A 20,350-nucleotide genomic window follows, 5' to 3' on the forward strand; every position below is an offset into this window, starting at 1 on the left:
ATGCAAAAGTAAAAAAAAATGTGTAGTTAGCGGGATTGTTGCCAAACAGAGAGAATTGAAAAAAAACATAGACTGCATTATTTACATGACCCTGAGTAAAGAGAGTGTAAGATTAAGCTAAAGCAGTATTTTTCTGGCACAGTATATATTTGCCCACTGTTTTTTGGGTTTTCGTCAGGAGACACTCCTGTACAGTCATGCATGGATAATCTGCTACACTACAATATGACTCGAAGGACATTTTTTGCAATTAATGCTCCAAAACATTTCAAAAAGATGTTTCCTATCACTTTCAAGCAATATATTTAGCTATATTTTCCTGCATATTTTTATCCCTTTTTATGCATAATAATGGCTTGCTTTAATTCTGTTACCTTTTGCCATTAACACTCATTAAAAATGCCCTGCTAAATGACGTAAAACAACTGACACAAAATATTGTGGCACAGAGGACAATAGTATATGTTTTCTAAAATTGGGAATTTTTTATGTTTTTGGCTAATCTAAAGTGTTTGTTAATCACCTGACAAATTAAATTTTTGGCCAAAATGATTTTTTCTAAACAAGAAGTCTTTTGGATTTATCTCCTCAATACATTATCCCCGTCAGGTTTAAATGAAACGATTGAACTGAATCAAATAGTTTAGTTTAGTTTAGTCAATTTATTAATCCAATTAGACTTTGTTCCTTCTTTCTGAATTTTTATGGAATTTTTATGTAATTCTGTTCCGTCGATCTATTGTGATAGAGCGGATTAGATTATACTTTGTTATTTTCCTCTATGATTATTGATGTGTATGTTTCGCTATACTGCTTTTTATTCATGATAGGTCTGTTCATACAAAAGTAAAAAATTACGTTTTTTATTAATGAGTATTTGTTATCTATAACGTAACTATTGGGAATAAAATTCTTTTGGTCTGTATCTATGATCTGTACACTTTGGTTTTATATACACAAAATGAGATATATCTCTATGGGTTCCGTTAGATATTTGTATTTAACTTATTAAGCTGCACCCTCTATTCTAACAACTTTGCTAATGTTGCTAATATGCATAGTTGCTAATATGTGTAATCGTTTCTAACAACTTAATAACATAAAAACTAAAAAGGTTATCTTGCTTTATTTTTATACATATATATATAAATTTGTTTTTAAGTTTATTGTCATCCAACGTGGTTTTTTCCTATATGTTTTACTGGCCTCTGTAATGTGGATTGATTGCCTATTGGCAACACTTGTTTCTGGTTTTAATTGGTATGCTAGAACCGTATATATTATTACCCAGATGACACCTGAGACCATCTCTGAGGAAGTTGCTTGTTGCAATGAAACGCGTTAGTTGTGACTCTGGGATCTAGTGCTTTATACTGAATGTACACGAAAATACAGGCTTCTTACCAGCTTTTAATTTATTGCAAGATTCTTTTAAGGCTCCGTGTCTTGTACATGATTGCTGTAGGAGACTCTCACTACACACTGTGAAGTCCACTGTGAAGTCCACAATATCGGAAAGGTGTGCACAAGAGGCAATTTTGCCAACTACGCTCCGGAACCACCAAGCAGGTCATCAGTTTGGGAGGAAAGGTTATTTAGCACTTTTCACCGTGGTGCATATGAGGACGGAGTGGAGATATATACCGGGTGATTCACGGCATATTCCAGTTATCTGGTAAGGAAACTATACATCTGTTCCAATAACCCGATCAACATTGTATCTATACTGCTAATGAATTTTATACCTCCGGTACCTACCCCCTACTGATTGCATATATCAACCCTGCAGGACGCTTTGGTCAATACCTTTGAGTACTATTACTGCCTCATATTACAATATTGGTTATTAAGGTATATTGGATCACCATCTTTATTGTATATCTACACCAAAAATTGATACCGTTTAAGGTGTTTGGGAACCGGAGTGACTTTTATATCCGCACCATATCATAGCGGTTTTCCTATGGAGATTCCTAAGGATCAAGAACTTTTTAGGTGTGTTTTTTGAGCTCCTTTCTGCACATGATTATCTTTGGCTGGTTAAAAGGATATGAGCCTGTTCCACCATTTTTTGCTCTTTGAGGAATTCACATTTGGATTACTATAGGTGCACCTATATTGTTATTAAAATCCTCAAGAGAAGTGATCAATACCATTTGAATATCGTGTATTTGGAATAAGTTCAAGTTTATGTATCTGTTTTAATAAATATTATATTTTTATTCAACCACATTACAGTGCCAGTGCTTTATGATTTGAGGACGTACTGCAATTTGTGTTTTTATTTATATTTTACTTACGGGTTTGCAGATCCTGTGCAGTTGGTCCTCTTTATCATATCCATAATTTTGTGCCATTATATTTGTTGTTTTTTGATATATATCTATCTGCATTTTTGGCCGTGATTATGGTTCCACTTTCATGCTTCGAAGATAGAAATAGAAGGAGACAGTCTTATCTGTCCAAAACTAGGGATCCCCCCAGTGCTTCATCTAGAGATAGTAGTCTCTCTAGAGACTTTAACAAATTAGAAAATTTACTTAAGGCCGAGATGAGACACTGGTGGGACAGTATTAGTCTCCAGAAGTATGTGGATAACAGGATGGTTCCTAGAGGATTAAGACTATTTAAGACTTTTCCTTTTCAGGATAATATTGAAATGCTTACACAATGGAATCAAACGTTGGATGATTGTTCTATTTCCCTGATGAGATTACTCATTAAATATAGGGAAGAGAAAGTTAAACATCTTGTAAAAAAGATTGAGACTGTGAAAAATAAACTTGAAACACATGATGATGTTAAACTTTTAGCCGAAAAAGACAAGATTATTAATGAGAGGGTCGCCGAATATGAGGGGCAGCTTATTAATAATAAAGAGTCTAAATATGATAGGGACATGCAGGATTATCAGCAAGACCGCATTAGGTCATTTAATCGTAACAGAAATAGAAGCAATAAAAGAAATGCTAGAAGCAATAGTAGGAGACAGTTTTCTGGGACTAGAACATTTTCTTAACGCAAATATTTGAGATCAGATGCACCCAATTGGACTGATAGGAGATCACCGCTTCCATCTGATCGACTAGAACAGAATAAAGAGAAAATCTGTTCACCTAATAAGACATATAGGAGATCCCCTTTTGACGGTAGAAGGGATTATAATAATAGATCTCTTCCTGATTGGAATAGTGATAGACCACATCAGTCCAATAGATATGAACATGAGAGTGTGAGACCTAAAACGAGAAGAGATACACCAAAAGATTATCGTCCAAAACCAGAGAGGAGAAATAGAAGTTGGGAGAGATCAATTAATAGAGAACAAGAGTCAGTTACTTTTTTAGGGACACGTCACTCCCAATCAGGAAAAGATTGGGTACAGAGCAATCGTTATCAAGCATTAGCAACAGGTCCACTGACAAAAAGATCAAGGCAGCTATCAAACGAAAAGGAAGAAGAGGAGGATTTCGATTAAATGGTAGAACAGTCAATAGATCGATGGAACCAATTTTAGGCTCAACAATATGTTTTAGTAATAATAAAAATAAAAATAAAAATAAAAATAAGAAGAAAAATGATGTTAAAGATAAGAGTCTTAATATTAATACAAATGGAAATGGAGCTAAATCTAAATTAAACTCTCAGCCAAATAGAGGCATTTTTAATCTGTCAAAGAAAAAACTAACTGCGGCACAGATTACATTACTAGAGAAAGGGTTAAAATTTGCTCCATCTGCTGATCCTAATCTGTTTGAATTATTTACAGAATTGAATAGATACATAAGATTATTGTGCCGGAAGAAATATTTTGCAAGTAAAACAATAAGTAAAAAAGAACCAGATTCATTAGTTCAACCCATTATTCTTGATACCAATAAGGACTTACAAGCATTATCAGATTTAGAAACATTATGGTCAGAAAGTAATGATAATGAAGATTCTCCAGTGATGATATTTGATATCAATCACCAGGATACTGCTAGGAGATCACATTTTAAGATTAAATCTGAATTCTTTCCAATACAAATGAAGAGTGCACAAATAGATTGTTTTTACAAAATCACATTGGAACAGTTTAGGAATATATGTTTGAGAGCTAATAAGAAGAATAAAAATAAAATTGGTTCCGGACATTTAAATCTAACACGCCCAGAGAAGAAAGCTATGAAAACACTACAACTTGACACCTCTATTATTATTAAAAGTGCAGATAAAGACGGGGGTGTGGTGATCCAAGATCTTAGTGACTACCAAAGAGAAGCGTACAGGCAATTGAATAATCGTGATTTTTATTTGAAACTCGAAACTAATCCAAGCGAGGGATATAAAATGGAGCTTAAAGATCTTCTCACTGGGGTTTATAATGAGGGAGTTATTTCAAAGGATGAGTTTAATTTTCTGAACAGTATATACCCAATAACACCGGTATATTACCATCTTCCAAAAATTCACAAGAATTTGGATTGCCCCCCCGCACGCCCGATTATTTCGGGTATAGGATCATTGACTGCAAACTTATCAAGTTATGTGGACTTTTATTTACAACCTCTAGTAGTACAACTAAAGTCCTATATCAGAGATTCCACATATCTTTTGAATTTTCTTCACAATATCATTTGGAATGAGAATTTGGCTTTTCTCACGTTGGACGTAGAGTCCTTATACACTAATATTCCACATACTAAAGGGGTTGAGGTAATTAGAAAGATATTGGCAGAAAGAAGTGAACTATCTATTGAACAGCAAGATTTTCTGACTAACTCCATAATGTTTATTTTGTCGCACAATCACTTTTTATTTGAAGGGAAACACTATTTACAGGTTATGGGGACGGCCATGGGGACGCGCTTCGCCCCGAGCTACGCCAATCTATATGTGGGTGACTTTGAAGAATCCCGCGTGTGGACTGGCGAGTTCGGGCGGACCTCATCCTCTATGGCCATTATATAGATGATTTATTCTTTATTTGGAAAGGGGGTTTATCACGTGCACAGGCTTTTGTCGATTATTTAAATCAGAATAATTATAACCTTAAATTCACCTATAAATATCATAAAACTAAGATGGAGTTTTTGGATCTGGCCCTGGAAGTTAATAATGGTAAGATATCCACTTCTACATACTTTAAGCAAGTGGATTGTAATAGTTATCTACATTATTCAAGTGCTCATTATAACAAATGGAAGAATAATATACCCAAGGGCCAGTTTATACGTCTACGACGTAATTGTTCAGATGATACCATTTTTCTTCAACAGGCCAGTGATTTATCAAAAAATTTCTTAGAACGTGGTTATCCACCATCTTTAATTAGTCAAGCCCTCGAAGAGGTCACTAAATTAGATAAAATGACGCTGTTGATTTCCAATAAAGATAAAGTAGATTTAAATAATATGAACACTAGCTGTACTTATAAATATAAAAGTCAACACATGAAACTTTGTAAAAAGAACTACAACACAAAGTTAGAATGGGCATTTATTTCCAAATATAATAAGGCATCTTCTAAGGTACAACAAATTATTTGTTCAAATTATCCTATTCTTAAACAAGATCCTATATTAAAAGCACTCTTACCTAAAGATCCAACAGTAGTTTTTAAAAAGGCTAACAATTTGAGAAATATTTTAGCTCCTAGTTTTTTGAAACCCAAAAATAGTATATCCCAGAAGACTGACATGAAGTATGACACCACACCATCTGGTGGGCCAGCTTTGGACTGGATTCCATCCACTCCGGATGGCTCATTTAGATGTGGAGGACAACGGTGTATCACATGTAAATTTATATGTAATAGAGTTTTCTTAGTAGAATCCATTGAGGAGGGTAATAAGTACAACATACGGGGATTTATTAACTGCAATTCAACTTTTGTGATTTATCTATTAAGATGTAATTGCAATCTATACTATGTAGGGCGTACAACGAGAAAGCTAAAAATTAGGTTTAATGAACATAGAAGGAATATACTGAATGGTTTGAAGACACACAGTGTATCAAGACACTTTCTCGAAAAACATGACTGTAATCCTGAGGGCTTATCCGTTATGGGTTTGGAGTTCATTAAACCAACACCAAGAGGGGGGATAGGTACAGAGCTCTATGTAAACAAGAAGTCTTTTGGATTTATCTCCTCAATACATTATCCCCGTCAGGTTTAAATGAAACGATTGAACTGAATCAAATAGTTTAGTTTAGTTTAGTCAATTTATTAATCCAATTAGACTTTGTTCCTTTTTTCTGAATTTTTATGGAATTTTTATGTAATTCTGTTCCGTCGATCTATTGTGATAGATCGGATTAGATTATACTTTGTTATTTTCCTCTATGATTATTGATGTCTATGGTTCGCTATACTGCTTTTTATTCATGATATTGATGTCTATGGTTTGCTATACTGCTTTTTATTCATGATAGGTCAGTTCATACAAAAGTAAAAAATTACGTTTTTTTATTAATGAGTATTTGTTATCTATAACGTAACTATTGGGAAAAAAATTATTTTGGTCTGTATCTATGATCTGTACACTTTGGTTTTATATACACAAAATGAGATACATCTCTATGTGTTCCGTTAGATATTTGTATTTAACTTATTAAGCTGCACCCTCTATTCTAACAATTTTGCTAATGTTGCTAATATGCATAGTTGCTAATATGTGTAATCGTTACTAACAACTTAATAACATTAAAACTAAAAAGGTTATCTTGCTTTATGTTTATACATATATATATAAATTTGTTTTTAAGTTTATTGTCATCCAACGTGGTTTTTTCCTATATGTTTTACTGGCCTCTGTAATGTGGATTGATTGCCTATTGGCAACACTTGTTTCTGGTTTTAATTGGTATGCTAGAACCGTATATATTATTACCCAGATGACACCTGAGACCATCTCTGAGGAAGTTGCTTGTTGCAATGAAACGCGTTAGTGTGACTCTGGGATCTAGTGCTTTATACTGAATGTACACGAAAATACAGGCTTCTTACCAGCTTTTAATTTATTGCAAGATTCTTTTAAGGCTCCGTGTCTTGTACATGATTGCTGTAGGAGACTCTCACTACACACTGTGAAGTCCACTGTGAAGTCCACAATATCGGAAAGGTGTGCACAAGAGGCAATTTTGCCGACTACGCTCCGGAACCACCAAGCAGGTCATAAGTTTGGGAGGAAAGGTTATTTAGCACTTTTCACCGTGGTGCATTTGAGGACGGAGTGGAGATATATACCGGGTGATTCACGGCATATTCCAGTTATCTGGTAAGGAAACTATACATCTGTTCCAATAACCCGATCAACATTGTATCTATACTGCTAATGAATTTTATACCTCCGGTACTTACCCCCTACTGATTGCATATATCAACCCTGCAGGACGCTTTGGTCAATACCTTTGAGTACTATTAATGCCTCATATTACAATATTGGTTATTAAGGTATATTGGATCACCATCTTTATTGTATATCTACACCAAAAATTGATACCGTTTAAGGTGTTTGGGAACCGGAGTGACTTTTATATCCGCACCATATCATAGCGGTTTTCCTATGGAGATTCCTAAGGATCAAGAACTTTTTAGGTGTGTTTTTTGAGCTCCTTTCTGCACATGATTATCTTTGGCTGGTTAAAAGGATATGAGCCTGTTCCACCATTTTTTGCTCTTTGAGGAATTCACATTTGGATTACTATAGGTGCACCTATATTGTTATTAAAATCCTCAAGAGAAGTGATCAATACCATTTGAATATCGTGTATTTGGAATAAGTTCAAGTTTATGTATCTGTTTTAATAAATATTATATTTTTATTCAACCACATTACAGTGCCAGTGCTTTATGATTTGAGGACGTACTGCAATTTGTGTTTTTACTCATTAAAAATGCCCTGCTAAACGACGTAAAACAACTGACACAAAATATTTTGGCACAGAGGACAATAGTATATGTTTTCTAAAATTGGGAATTTTTAATGTTTTTGGCTAATCTAAAGTGTTTGTTAATCACCTAATAAATTAAATTTTTGGCCAAAATGATTTTTTCTAAATGACTTTAAAAGAAAGTGTACATAAACTTTGAATGTGGGCAAAAAATGTAAGTTGTATTTAAACTAAGGTTAATGCATAAATATTACTGTCTTTTCCTGCATCATGGCAGGAAATAATCGTACTAGCATGCAACACTTCCCATAAGTGCTTATGTTACAGTAAAAAGAAAAAAAGCTAAAAACTCACCATCGGGGAATCGAACCCCGGTCTCCTGCGTGACAGGCGGGGATAATCAGTACTATACTAACGAGGAATAGCTTGACACGTGTGTTTGGGAAAATTCCCTCCAATGGGGAGATTTCAATGCCATCACTGCCGCTAATCAGAAGATGCACAACTTAAATCAACATTTTGCTGAATGGTAAGCTGCTTTGCTTGATGCAAAAGTAAAAAAAAATGTGTAGTTAGCGGGATTGTTGCCAAACAGAGAGAATTGAAAAAAAACATAGACTGCATTATTTACATGACCCTGAGTAAAGAGAGTGTAAGATTAAGCTAAAGCAGTATTTTCCTGGCACAGTATATATTTGCCCACTGTTTTTTGGGTTTTCGTCAGGAGACACTCCTGTACAGTCATGCATGGATAATCTGCTACACTACAATATGACTCGAAGGACATTTTATGAAATTAATGCTCCAAAACATTTCAAAAAGATGTTTCTTATCCCTTTCAAGAAATATATTTAGCTATATTTTCCTGCATATTGTTATCCCTTTTTATGCATAATAATGGCTTGCTTTAATTCTGTTACCTTTTGCCATTAACACTCATTAAAAATGCCCTGCTAAATGACGTAAAACAACTGACACAAAATATTGTGGCACAGAGGACGATAGTATATGTTTTCTAAAATTGGGATTTTTTTATGTTTTTGGCTAATCTAAAGTGTTTGTTAATCACCTGATAAATTAAATTTTTGGCCAAAATGATTTTTTCTAAATGACTTTAAAAGAAAGTGTACATAAACTATGAATGTGGGCAAAAAAGGTAAGTTGTATTTAAACTAAGGTTAATGCATAAATATTACTGTCTTTTCCTGCATCACGGCAGGAAATAATCGTACTAGCATGCAACACTTCCCACAAGTGCTTATGTTACAGAAAAAATAAAAATTGTTAAGGACTCCCCGTCGGGGAATCTAACCCCAGTCTCCCGCGTGACAGGCGGGGATACTGACTACTATACTAACGAGGAATAACTTTACATGTGTTTTTGGGAAAACTCCCTCCAATGGGGAGATTTCAATGCCATCTCTGCCGCTAATCAGAAGATGCACAACTTAAATCAACATTTTGCTGAATGGTAAGCTACTTTGCTTGATGAAAAAGTAAACAAAAATGTGTAGTTAGCGGGATTGTTGCCAAACAGAGAGAACTGAAAAAAAACATAGACTGCATTATTTACATGACCTTGAGTAGAGAGAGTGTAAGATTAAGCTAAAGCAGTATTTTCCTGGCACAGTATATATTTGCCCACTGTTTTTCGGGTTTTCGTCAGGAGACACTCCTGTACAGTCATTCATGGATAATCTGCTACACTACAATATGACTCGAAGGACATTTTATGAAATTAATGCTCCAAAACATTTCAAAAAGATGTTTCTTATCCCTTTCAAGAAATATATTTAGCTATATTTTCCTGCATATTGTTATCCCTTTTTATGCATAATAATAGCTTGCTTTAATTCTGTTACCTTTTGCCATTAACACTCATTAAAAATGCCCTGCTAAATGACGTAAAACAACTGACACAAAATATTGTGGCACAGAGGACGATAGTATATGTTTTCTAAAATTGGGAATTTTTTATGTTTTTGGCTAATCTAAAGTGTTTGTTAATCACCTGATAAACTAAATTTTTGGCCAAAATGATTTTTTCTAAATGACTTTAAAAGAAAGTGTACATAAACTATGAATGTGGGCAAAAAAGGTAAGTTGTATTTAAACTAAGGTTAATGCATAAATATTACTGTCTTTTCCTGCATCACGGCAGGAAATAATCGTACTAGCATGCAACACTTCCCACAAGTGCTTATGTTACAGAAAAAATAAAAATTGTTAAGGACTCCCCATCGGGGAATCTAACCCCAGTCTCCCGCGTGACAGGCGGGGATACTGACTACTATACTAACGAGGAATAACTTTACATGTGTTTTTGGGAAAACTCCCTCCAATGGGGAGATTTCAATGCCATCTCTGCCGCTAATCAGAAGATGCACAACTTAAATCAACATTTTGCTGAATGGTAAGCTACTTTGCTTGATGAAAAAGTAAACAAAAATGTGTAGTTAGCGGGATTGTTGCCAGAGAGAACTGAAAAAAAACATAGACTGCATTATTTACATGACCTTGAGTAGAGAGAGTGTAAGATTAAGCTAAAGCAGTATTTTCCTGGCACAGTATATATTTGCCCACTGTTTTTCGGGTTTTCGTCAGGAGACACTCCTGTACAGTCATTCATGGATAATCTGCTACACTACAATATGACTAGAAGGACATTTTATGAAATTAATGCTCCAAAACATTTCAAAAAGATGTTTCTTATCCCTTTCAAGAAATATATTTAGCTATATTTTCCTGCATATTGTTATCCCTTTTTATGCATAATAATGGCTTGCTTTAATTCTGTTACCTTTTGCCATTAACACTGATTAAATATGCCCTGCTAAATGACGTAAAACAACTGACACAAAATATTTTGTCACAGAGGACAATAGTATATGTTTTCTAAAATTGGGAATTTTTAATGTTTTTGGCTAATCTAAAGTGTTTGTTAATCACCTGATAAATTAAATTTTTGGCAAAAATGATTTTTTCTAAATAACTTTAAAAGAAAGTGTACATAAACTATGAATGTGGGCAAAAAAGGTAAGTTGTATTTAAACTAAGGTTAATGCATAAATATTACTGTCTTTTCCTGCATCACGGCAGGAAATAATCGTACTAGCATGACACACTTCCCACAAGTGCTTATGTTACAGAAAAAATAAAAAATGTTAAGGACTCCCCTTTGGGGAATCGAACCCCCGTCTACCGTGTGACAGGTGGGGATACTCACCACTATACTAACGAGGAATAACTTGACATGGGATTTTGGGAAAACTCCCTCCAATGGGGAGATTTCAATGCCATCACTGCCGCTAATCAGAAGATGCACAACTTAAATCAACATTTTGCTGAATGGTAAGCTGCTTTGCTTGATGCAAAAGTAAAAAAAAATGTGTAGTTAGCGGGATTGTTGCCAAACAGAGAGAATTGAAAAAAAACATAGACTGCATTATTTACATGACCCTGAGTAAAGAGAGTGTAAGATTAAGCTAAAGCAGTATTTTCCTGGCACAGTATATATTTGCCCACTGTTTTTTGCGTTTTCGTCAGGAGACACTCCTGTACAGTCATGCATGGATAATCTGCTACACTACAATATGACTCGAAGGACATTTTATGAAATTAATGCTCCAAAACATTTCAAAAAGATGTTTCTTATCCCTTTCAAGAAATATATTTAGCTATATTTTCCTGCATATTGTTATCCCTTTTTATGCATAATAATGGCTTGCTTTAATTCTGTTACCTTTTGCCATTAACACTCATTAAAAATGCCCTGCTAAATGACGTAAAACAACTGACACAAAATATTTTGGCACAGAGGACAATAGTATATGTTTTCTAAAATTGGGAATTTTTAATGTTTTTGGCTAATCTAAAGTGTTTGTTAATCACCTGATAAATTAAATTTTTGGCCAAAATGATTTTTTCTAAATGACTTTAAAAGAAAGTGTACATAAACTATGAATGTGGGCAAAAAAGGTAAGTTGTATTTAAACTAAGGTTAATGCATAAATATTACTGTCTTTTCCTGCATCACGGCAGGAAATAATCGTACTAGCATGCAACACTTCCCACAAGTGCTTATGTTACAGAAAAAATAAAAAATGTTAAGGACTCCTTTTTCGGGGAATCGAACCCCGGTCTCCCGCGTGACAGGCGGGGATACTCACCACTATACTAACGAGGAATAACTTGACATGTGTTTTTGGGGAAACTCCCTCCAATGGGGAGATTTTAATGCCATCTCTGCCGCTAATCAGAAGATGCACAACTTAAATCAACATTTTGCTGAATGGTAAGCTACTTTGCTTGATGCAAAAGTATACAAAAATGTGTAGTTAGCGGGATTGTTGCCAAACAGAGAGAATTAAAAAAAACATAGACTGCATTATTTACATGACCTTGAGTAGAGAGAGTGTAAGATTAAGCTAAAGCAGTATTTTCCTGGCACAGTATATATTTGCCCAATGTTTTTCGGGTTTTCATCAGGAGACACTCCTGTACAGTCATGCATGGATAATCTGCTACACTACAATATGACTCAAAGGACATTTTATGAAATTAATGCTCCAAAACATTTCAAAAAGATGTTTCTTATCCCTTTCAAGAAATATATTTAGCTATATTTTCCTGCATATTGTTATCCCTTTTTATGCATAATAATGGCTTGCTTTAATTCTGTTACCTTTTGCCATTAACACTGATTAAATATGCCCTGCTAAATGACGTAGAACAACTGACACAAAATATTTTGTCACAGGGGACAATAGTATATGTTTTCAAAAATTGGGAATTTTTAATGTTTTTGGCTAATCTAAAGTGTTTGTTAATCCCCTGATAAATTAAATTTTTGGCCAAAATGATTTTTTCTAAATGACTTTAAAAGAAAGTGTACATAAACTATGAATGTGGGCAAAAAAGGTAAGTTGTATTTAAACTAAGGTTAATGCATAAATATTACTGTCTTTTCCTGCATCACGGCAGGAAATAATCGTACTAGCATGCAACACTTCCCACAAGTACTTATGTTACAGAAAAAATAAAAAATGTTAAGGACTCCCCTTTGGGGAATCGAACCCCGGTCTCCTGCGTGACAGGGGGGATACTCACCACTATACTAACGAGGAACAACTTGACATGTGTTTTTGGGAAAACTCCCTACAATGGGGAGATTTCAATGCCATCTCTGCCGCTAATCAGAAGATGCACAACTTAAATCAACATTTTGCTGAATGGTAAGCTGCTTTGCTTGATGCAAAAGTAAAAAAAAAATGTGTAGATAGCGGGATTGTTGCCAAACAGAGAGAATTGAAAAAAAACATAGACTGCATTATTTACATGACCCTGAGTAAAGAGAGTGTAAGATTAAGCTAAAGCAGTATTTTCCTGGCACAGTATATATTTGCCAACTGTTTTTTGGGTTTTCGTCAGGAGACACTCCTGTACAGTCATGCATGGATAATCTGCTACACTACAATATGACTCGAAGGACATTTTATGAAATTAATGCTCCAAAACATTTCAAAAAGATGTTTCTTATCCCTTTCAAGAAATATATTTAGCTATATTTTCCTGCATATTTTTATCTCTTTTTATGCATAATAATGGCTTGCTTTAATTCTGTTACCTTTTGCCATTAACACTCATTAAAAATGCCCTGCTAAATGACGTAAAACAACTGACACAAAATATTGTGGCACAGAGGACAATAGTATATGTTTTCTAAAATTGGGAATTTTTTATGTTTTTGGCTAATCTAAAGTGTTTGTTAATCACCTGATAAATTAAATTTTTGGCCAAAATGATTTTTTCTAAATGACTTTAAAAGAAAGTGTACATAAACTATGAATGTGGGCAAAAAAGGTAAGTTGTATTTAAACTAAGGTTAATGCATAAATATTACTGTCTTTTCCTGCATCACGGCAGGAAATAATCGTACTAGCATGCAACACTTCCCACAAGTGCTTATGTTACACAAAAAATAAAAAATGTTAAGGACTCCCCGTCGGGGAATCGAACCCCGGTCTCCCGCGTGACAGGTGGGGATACTCACCACTATACTAACAAGGAATAACTTGACATGTGTTTTTGGGGAAACTCCCTCAAATGGGGAGATTTTAATGCCATCTTGCCGCTAATCAGAAGATGCACAACTTAAATCAACATTTTGCTGAATGGTAAGCTACTTTGCTTGATGCAAAAGTAAACAAAAATGTGTAGTTAGCGGGATTGTTGCCAAACAGAGAGAATTGAAAAAAAACATAGACTGCATTATTTACATGACCTTGAGTAGAGAGAGTGTAAGATTAAGCTAAAGCAGTATTTTCCTGGCACAGTATATATTTGCCCACTGTTTTTCGGGTTTTCGTCAGGAGACACTCCTGTACAGTCATGCATGGATAATCTGCTACACTACAATATGACTCGAAGGACATTTTATGAAATTAATGCTCCAAAACATTTCAAAAAGATGTTTCTTATCCCTTTCAAGAAATATATTTAGCTATATTTTCCTGCATATTGTTATCCCTTTTTATGCATAATAATGGCTTGCTTTAATTCTGTTACCTTTTGCCATTAACACTGATTAAATATGCCCTGCTAAATGACGTAAAACAACTGACACAAAATATTTTGTCACAGAGGACAATAGTATATGTTTTCTAAAATTGGGAATTTTTAATGTTTTTGGCTAATCTAAAGTGTTTGTTAATCACCTGATAAATTAAATTTTTGGCCAAAATGATTTTTTCTAAATGACTTTAAAAGAAAGTGTACATAAACTATGAATGTGGGCAAAAAAGGTAAGTTGTATTTAAACTAAGGTCAATGCATAAATATTACTGTCTTTTCCTGCATCACGGCAGGAAATAATCGTACTAGCATGCAACACTTCCCACAAGTGCTTATGTTACAGAAAAAATAAAAATTGTTAAGGACTCCCCTTTGGGGAATCGAACCCCGGACTACCGTGTGACAGGTGGGGATACTCACCACTATATTAACGAGGAATAACTTCACATGTGATTTTGGGAAAACTCCCTCCAATGGGGAGATTTCAATGCCATCACTGCCGCTAATCAGAAGATGCACAACTTAAATCAACATTTTGCTGAATGGTAAGCTGCTTTGCTTGATACAAAAGTAAAAAAAAATGTGTAGTTAGCGGGATTGTTGCCAAACAGAGAGAATTGAAAAAAAACATAGACTGCATTATTTACATGACCCTGAGTAAAGAGAGTGTAAGATTAAGCTAAAGCAGTATTTTCCTGGCACAGTATATATTTGCCCACTGTTCTTTGGGTTTTCGTCAGGAGACACTCCTGTACAGTCATGCATGGATAATCTGCTACACTACAATATGACTCGAAGGACATTTTATGAAATTAATACTCCAAAACATTTCAAAAAGATGTTTCTTATCCCTTTCAAGAAATATATTTAGCTATATTTTCCTGCATATTTTTATCCCTTTTTATGCATAATAATGGCTTGCTTTAATTCTGTTACCTTTTGCCATTAACACTCATTAAAAATGCCCTGCTAAATGACGTAAAACAACTGACACAAAATATTGTGGCACAGAGGACAATAGTATATGTTTTCTAAAATTGGGAATTTTTTATGTTTTTCGCTAATCTAAAGTTTTTGTTAATCACCTGATAAATTAAATTTTTGGCCAAAATGATTTTTTCTAAATGACTTTAAAAGAAAGTGTACATAAACTATGAATGTGGGCAAAAAAGGTAAGTTGTATTTAAACTAAGGTTAATGCATAAATATTACTGTCTTTTCCTGCATCACGGCAGGAAATAATCGTACTAGCATGCAACACTTCCCACAAGTGCTTATGTTACAGAAAAAATAAAAATTGTTAAGGACTCCCCGTCAGGGAATCGAACCCCGGTCTCCCGCGTGACAGGCGGGGATACTCACCACTATACTAACGAGGAATAACTTGACATGTGTTTTTGGGAAAACTCCCTCCAATAGGGAGATTTTAATGCCATCTCTGCCGCTAATCAGAAGATGCACAACTTAAATCAAAATTTTGCTGAATGGTAAGCTGCTTTGCTTGATGCAAAAGTAAAAAAAAATGAGTAGTTAGCGGGATTGTTGCCAAACAGAGAGAATTGAAAAAAAACATAGACTGCATTATTTACATGACCCTGAGTAAAGAGAGTGTAAGATTAAGCTAAAGCAGTATTTTCCTGGCACAGTATATATTTGCCCACTGTTTTTTGGGTTTTCGTCAGGAGACACTCCTGTACAGTCATGCATGGATAATCTGCTACACTACAATATGACTCGAAGGACATTTTATGAAATTAATGCTCCAAAACATTTCAAAAAGATGTTTCTTATCCCTTTCAAGAAATATATTTAGCTATATTTTCCTGCATATTTTTATCTCTTTTTATGCATAATAATGGCTTGCTTTAATTCTGTTACCTTTTGCCATTAACACTCATTAAAAATGCCCTGCTAAATGACGTAAAACAACTGACACAAAATATTGTGGCACAGAGGACAATAGTATATGTTTTCTAAAATTGGGAAATTTTTATGTTTTTGGCTAATCTAAAGTGTTTGTTAATCACCTGATAAATTAAATTTTTGGCCAAAATGATTTTTTCTAAATGACTTTAAAAGAAAGTGTACATAAACTATGAATGTGGGCAAAAAAGGTAAGTTGTATTTAAACTAAGGTTAATGCATAAATATTACTGTCTTTTCCTGCATCACGGCAGGAAATAATCGTACTAGCATGCAACACTTCCCACAAGTGCTTATGTTACAGAAAAAATAAAAATTGTTAAGGACTCCCCGTCGGGGAATCGAACCCCGGTCTCCCGCGTGACAGGCAGGGATATTCACCACTATACTAACGAGGAATAACTTGACATGTGTTTTTGGGAAAACTCCCTCCAATGGGGAGATTTTAATGCCATCTCTGCCGCTAATCAGAAGATGCACAACTTAAATCAACATTTTGCTGAATGGTAAGCTGCTTTGCTTGATGCAAAAGTAAACAAAAATGTGTAGTTAGCGGGATTGTTGCCAAACAGAGAGAATTGAAAAAAAACATAGACTGCATTATTTACATGACCCTGAGTAAAGAGAGTGTAAGATTAAGCTAAAGCAGTATTTTCCTAGCACAGTATATATTTGCCCACTGTTTTTTGGGTTTTCGTCAGCAGACACTCCTGTACAGTCATGCATGGATAATCTGCTACACTACAATATGACTCGAAGGACATTTTATGAAATTAATGCTCCAAAACATTTCAAAAAGATGTTTCTTATCCCTTTCAAGAAATATATTTAGCTATATTTTCCTGCATATTGTTATCCCTTTTTATGCATAATAATGGCTTGCTTTAATTCTGTTACCTTTTGCCATTAACACTCATTAAAAATGCCCTGCTAAATGACGTAAAACAACTGACACAAAATATTTTGGCACAGAGGACAATAGTTTATGTTTTCTAAAATTGGGAATTTTTAATGTTTTTGGCTAATCTAAAGTGTTTGTTAATCACCTGATAAATTAAATTTTTGGCCAAAATGATTTTTTCCAAATGACTTTAAAAGAAAGTGTACATAAACTATGAATGTGGGCAAAAAAGGTAAGTTGTATTTAAACTAAGGTTAATGCATAAATATTACTGTCTTTTCCTGCATCACGGCAGGAAATAATCGTACTAGCATGCAACACTTCCCACAAGTGCTTATGTTACAGAAAAAATAAAAAATGTTAAGGACTCCTCTTTGGGGAATCGAACCCCAGTCTCCCGCGTGACAGGCGGGGATACTCACCACTATACTAACAAGGAATAACTTGACATGTGTGTTTTTGGGGAAACTCCCTCAAATGGGGAGATTTTAATGCCATCTCTGCCGCTAATCAGAAGATGCACAACTTAAATCAACATTTTGCTGAATGGTAAGCTACTTTGCTTGATGAAAAAGTAAACAAAAATGTGTAGTGAGCGGGATTGTTGCCAAACAGAGAGAATTGAAAAAAACATAGACTGCATTATTTACATGACCCTGAGTAAAGAGAGTGTAAGATTAAGCTAAAGCAGTATTTTCCTGGCACAGTATATATTTGCCCACTGTTTTTTGGGTTTTCGTCAGGAGACACTCCTGTACAGTCATGCATGGATAATCTGCTACACTACAATATGACTCGAAGGACATTTTGTGAAATTAATGCTCCAAAACATTTCAAAAAGATGTTTCTTATCCCTTTCAAGAAATATATTTAGCTATATTTTCCTGCATATTGTTATCCCTTTTTATGCATAATAATGGCTTGCTTTAATTCTTTTACCTTTTGCCATTAACACTAATTAAATATGCCCTGCTAAATGACGTAAAACAACTGACACAAAATATGTTGTCACAGAGGACAATAGTATATGTTTTCTAAAATTGGGAATTTTTAATGTTTTTGGCTAATCTAAAGTGTTTGTTAATCACCTGATAAATTAAATTTTTGGCCAAAATGATTTTTTCTAAATGACTTTAAAAGAAAGTGTACATAAACTATGAATGTGGGCAAAAAAGGTAAGTTGTATTTAAACTAAGGTTAATGCATAAATATTACTGTCTTTTCCTGCATCACGGCAGGAAATAATCGTACTAGCATGCAACACTTCCCACAAGTGCTTATGTTACAGAAAAAATAAAAATTGTTAAGGACTCCCCGTCGGGGAATCGAACCCCGGTCTCCCGCGTGACAGGCAGGGATATTCACCACTATACTAACGAGGAATAACTTGACATGTGTTTTTGGGAAAACTCCCTCCAATGGGGAGATTTTAATGCCATCTCTGCCGCTAATCAGAAGATGCACAACTTAAATCAACATTTTGCTGAATGGTAAGCTGCTTTGCTTGATGCAAAAGTAAACAAAAATGTGTAGTTAGCGGGATTGTTGCCAAACAGAGAGAATTGAAAAAAAACATAGACTGCATTATTTACATGACCCTGAGTAAAGAGAGTGTAAGATTAAGCTAAAGCAGTATTTTCCTAGCACAGTATATATTTGCCCACTGTTTTTTGGGTTTTCGTCAGCAGACACTCCTGTACAGTCATGCATGGATAATCTGCTACACTACAATATGACTCGAAGGACATTTTATGAAATTAATGCTCCAAAACATTTCAAAAAGATGTTTCTTATCCCTTTCAAGAAATATATTTAGCTATATTTTCCTGCATATTGTTATCCCTTTTTATGCATAATAATGGCTTGCTTTAATTCTGTTACCTTTTGCCATTAACACTCATTAAAAATGCCCTGCTAAATGACGTAAAACAACTGACACAAAATATTTTGGCACAGAGGACAATAGTTTATGTTTTCTAAAATTGGGAATTTTTAATGTTTTTGGCTAATCTAAAGTGTTTGTTAATCACCTGATAAATTAAATTTTTGGCCAAAATGATTTTTTCCAAATGACTTTAAAAGAAAGTGTACATAAACTATGAATGTGGGCAAAAAAGGTAAGTTGTATTTAAACTAAGGTTAATGCATAAATATTACTGTCTTTTCCTGCATCACGGCAGGAAATAATCGTACTAGCGTGCAACACTTCCCACAAGTGCTTATGTTACAGAAAAAATAAAAAATGTTAAGGACTCCTCTTTGGGGAATCGAACCCCAGTCTCCCGCGTGACAGGCGGGGATACTCACCACTATACTAACAAGGAATAACTTGACATGTGTTTTTGGGGAAACTCCCTCCAATGGGGAGATTTTAATGCCATCTCTGCCGCTAATCAGAAGATGCACAACTTAAATCAACATTTTGCTGAATGGTAAGCTACTTTGCTTGATGAAAAAGTAAACAAAAATGTGTAGTGAGCGGGATTGTTGCCAAACAGAGAGAATTGAAAAAAACATAGACTGCATTATTTACATGACCCTGAGTAAAGAGAGTGTAAGATTAAGCTAAAGCAGTATTTTCCTGGCACAGTATATATTTGCCCACTGTTTTTTGGGTTTTCGTCAGGAGACACTCCTGTACAGTCATGCATGGATAATCTGCTACACTACAATATGACTCGAAGGACATTTTGTGAAATTAATGCTCCAAAACATTTCAAAAAGATGTTTCTTATCCCTTTCAAGAAATATATTTAGCTATATTTTCCTGCATATTGTTATCCCTTTTTATGCATAATAATGGCTTGCTTTAATTCTTTTACCTTTTGCCATTAACACTAATTAAATATGCCCTGCTAAATGACGTAAAACAACTGACACAAAATATGTTGTCACAGAGGACAATAGTATATGTTTTCTAAAATTGGGAATTTTTAATGTTTTTGGCTAATCTAAAGTGTTTGTTAATCACCTGATAAATTAAATTTTTGGCCAAAATGATTTTTTCTAAATGACTTTAAAACAAAGTGTACATAAACTATGAATGTGGGCAAAAAAGGTAAGTTGTATTTA

At 34.4% G+C, this 20,350-nt stretch overlaps 3 non-coding genes across 3 annotated transcripts; all 3 read right to left on the minus strand.

The window, feature by feature from the left end:
- Positions 1-15,761: 15,761 nt before the first annotated feature.
- TRNAD-GUC (transfer RNA aspartic acid (anticodon GUC)) lies at positions 15,762-15,833 on the minus strand. Its single transcript has one exon. It is a non-coding gene; the product is annotated as a tRNA-Asp (tRNA).
- An 870-nt stretch (positions 15,834-16,703) lies between these two features.
- On the minus strand, positions 16,704-16,775 carry TRNAD-GUC (transfer RNA aspartic acid (anticodon GUC)). The gene has a single exon. It is a non-coding gene; the product is annotated as a tRNA-Asp (tRNA).
- A 1,813-nt stretch (positions 16,776-18,588) lies between these two features.
- On the minus strand, positions 18,589-18,660 carry TRNAD-GUC (transfer RNA aspartic acid (anticodon GUC)). The gene has a single exon. It is a non-coding gene; the product is annotated as a tRNA-Asp (tRNA).
- Positions 18,661-20,350: the final 1,690 nt, after the last annotated feature.

This window comes from Mixophyes fleayi, chromosome 10 (genome assembly GCF_038048845.1).
Source record: "Mixophyes fleayi isolate aMixFle1 chromosome 10, aMixFle1.hap1, whole genome shotgun sequence".
NCBI classification, from domain to species: Eukaryota; Metazoa; Chordata; class Amphibia; order Anura; family Limnodynastidae; genus Mixophyes; species Mixophyes fleayi.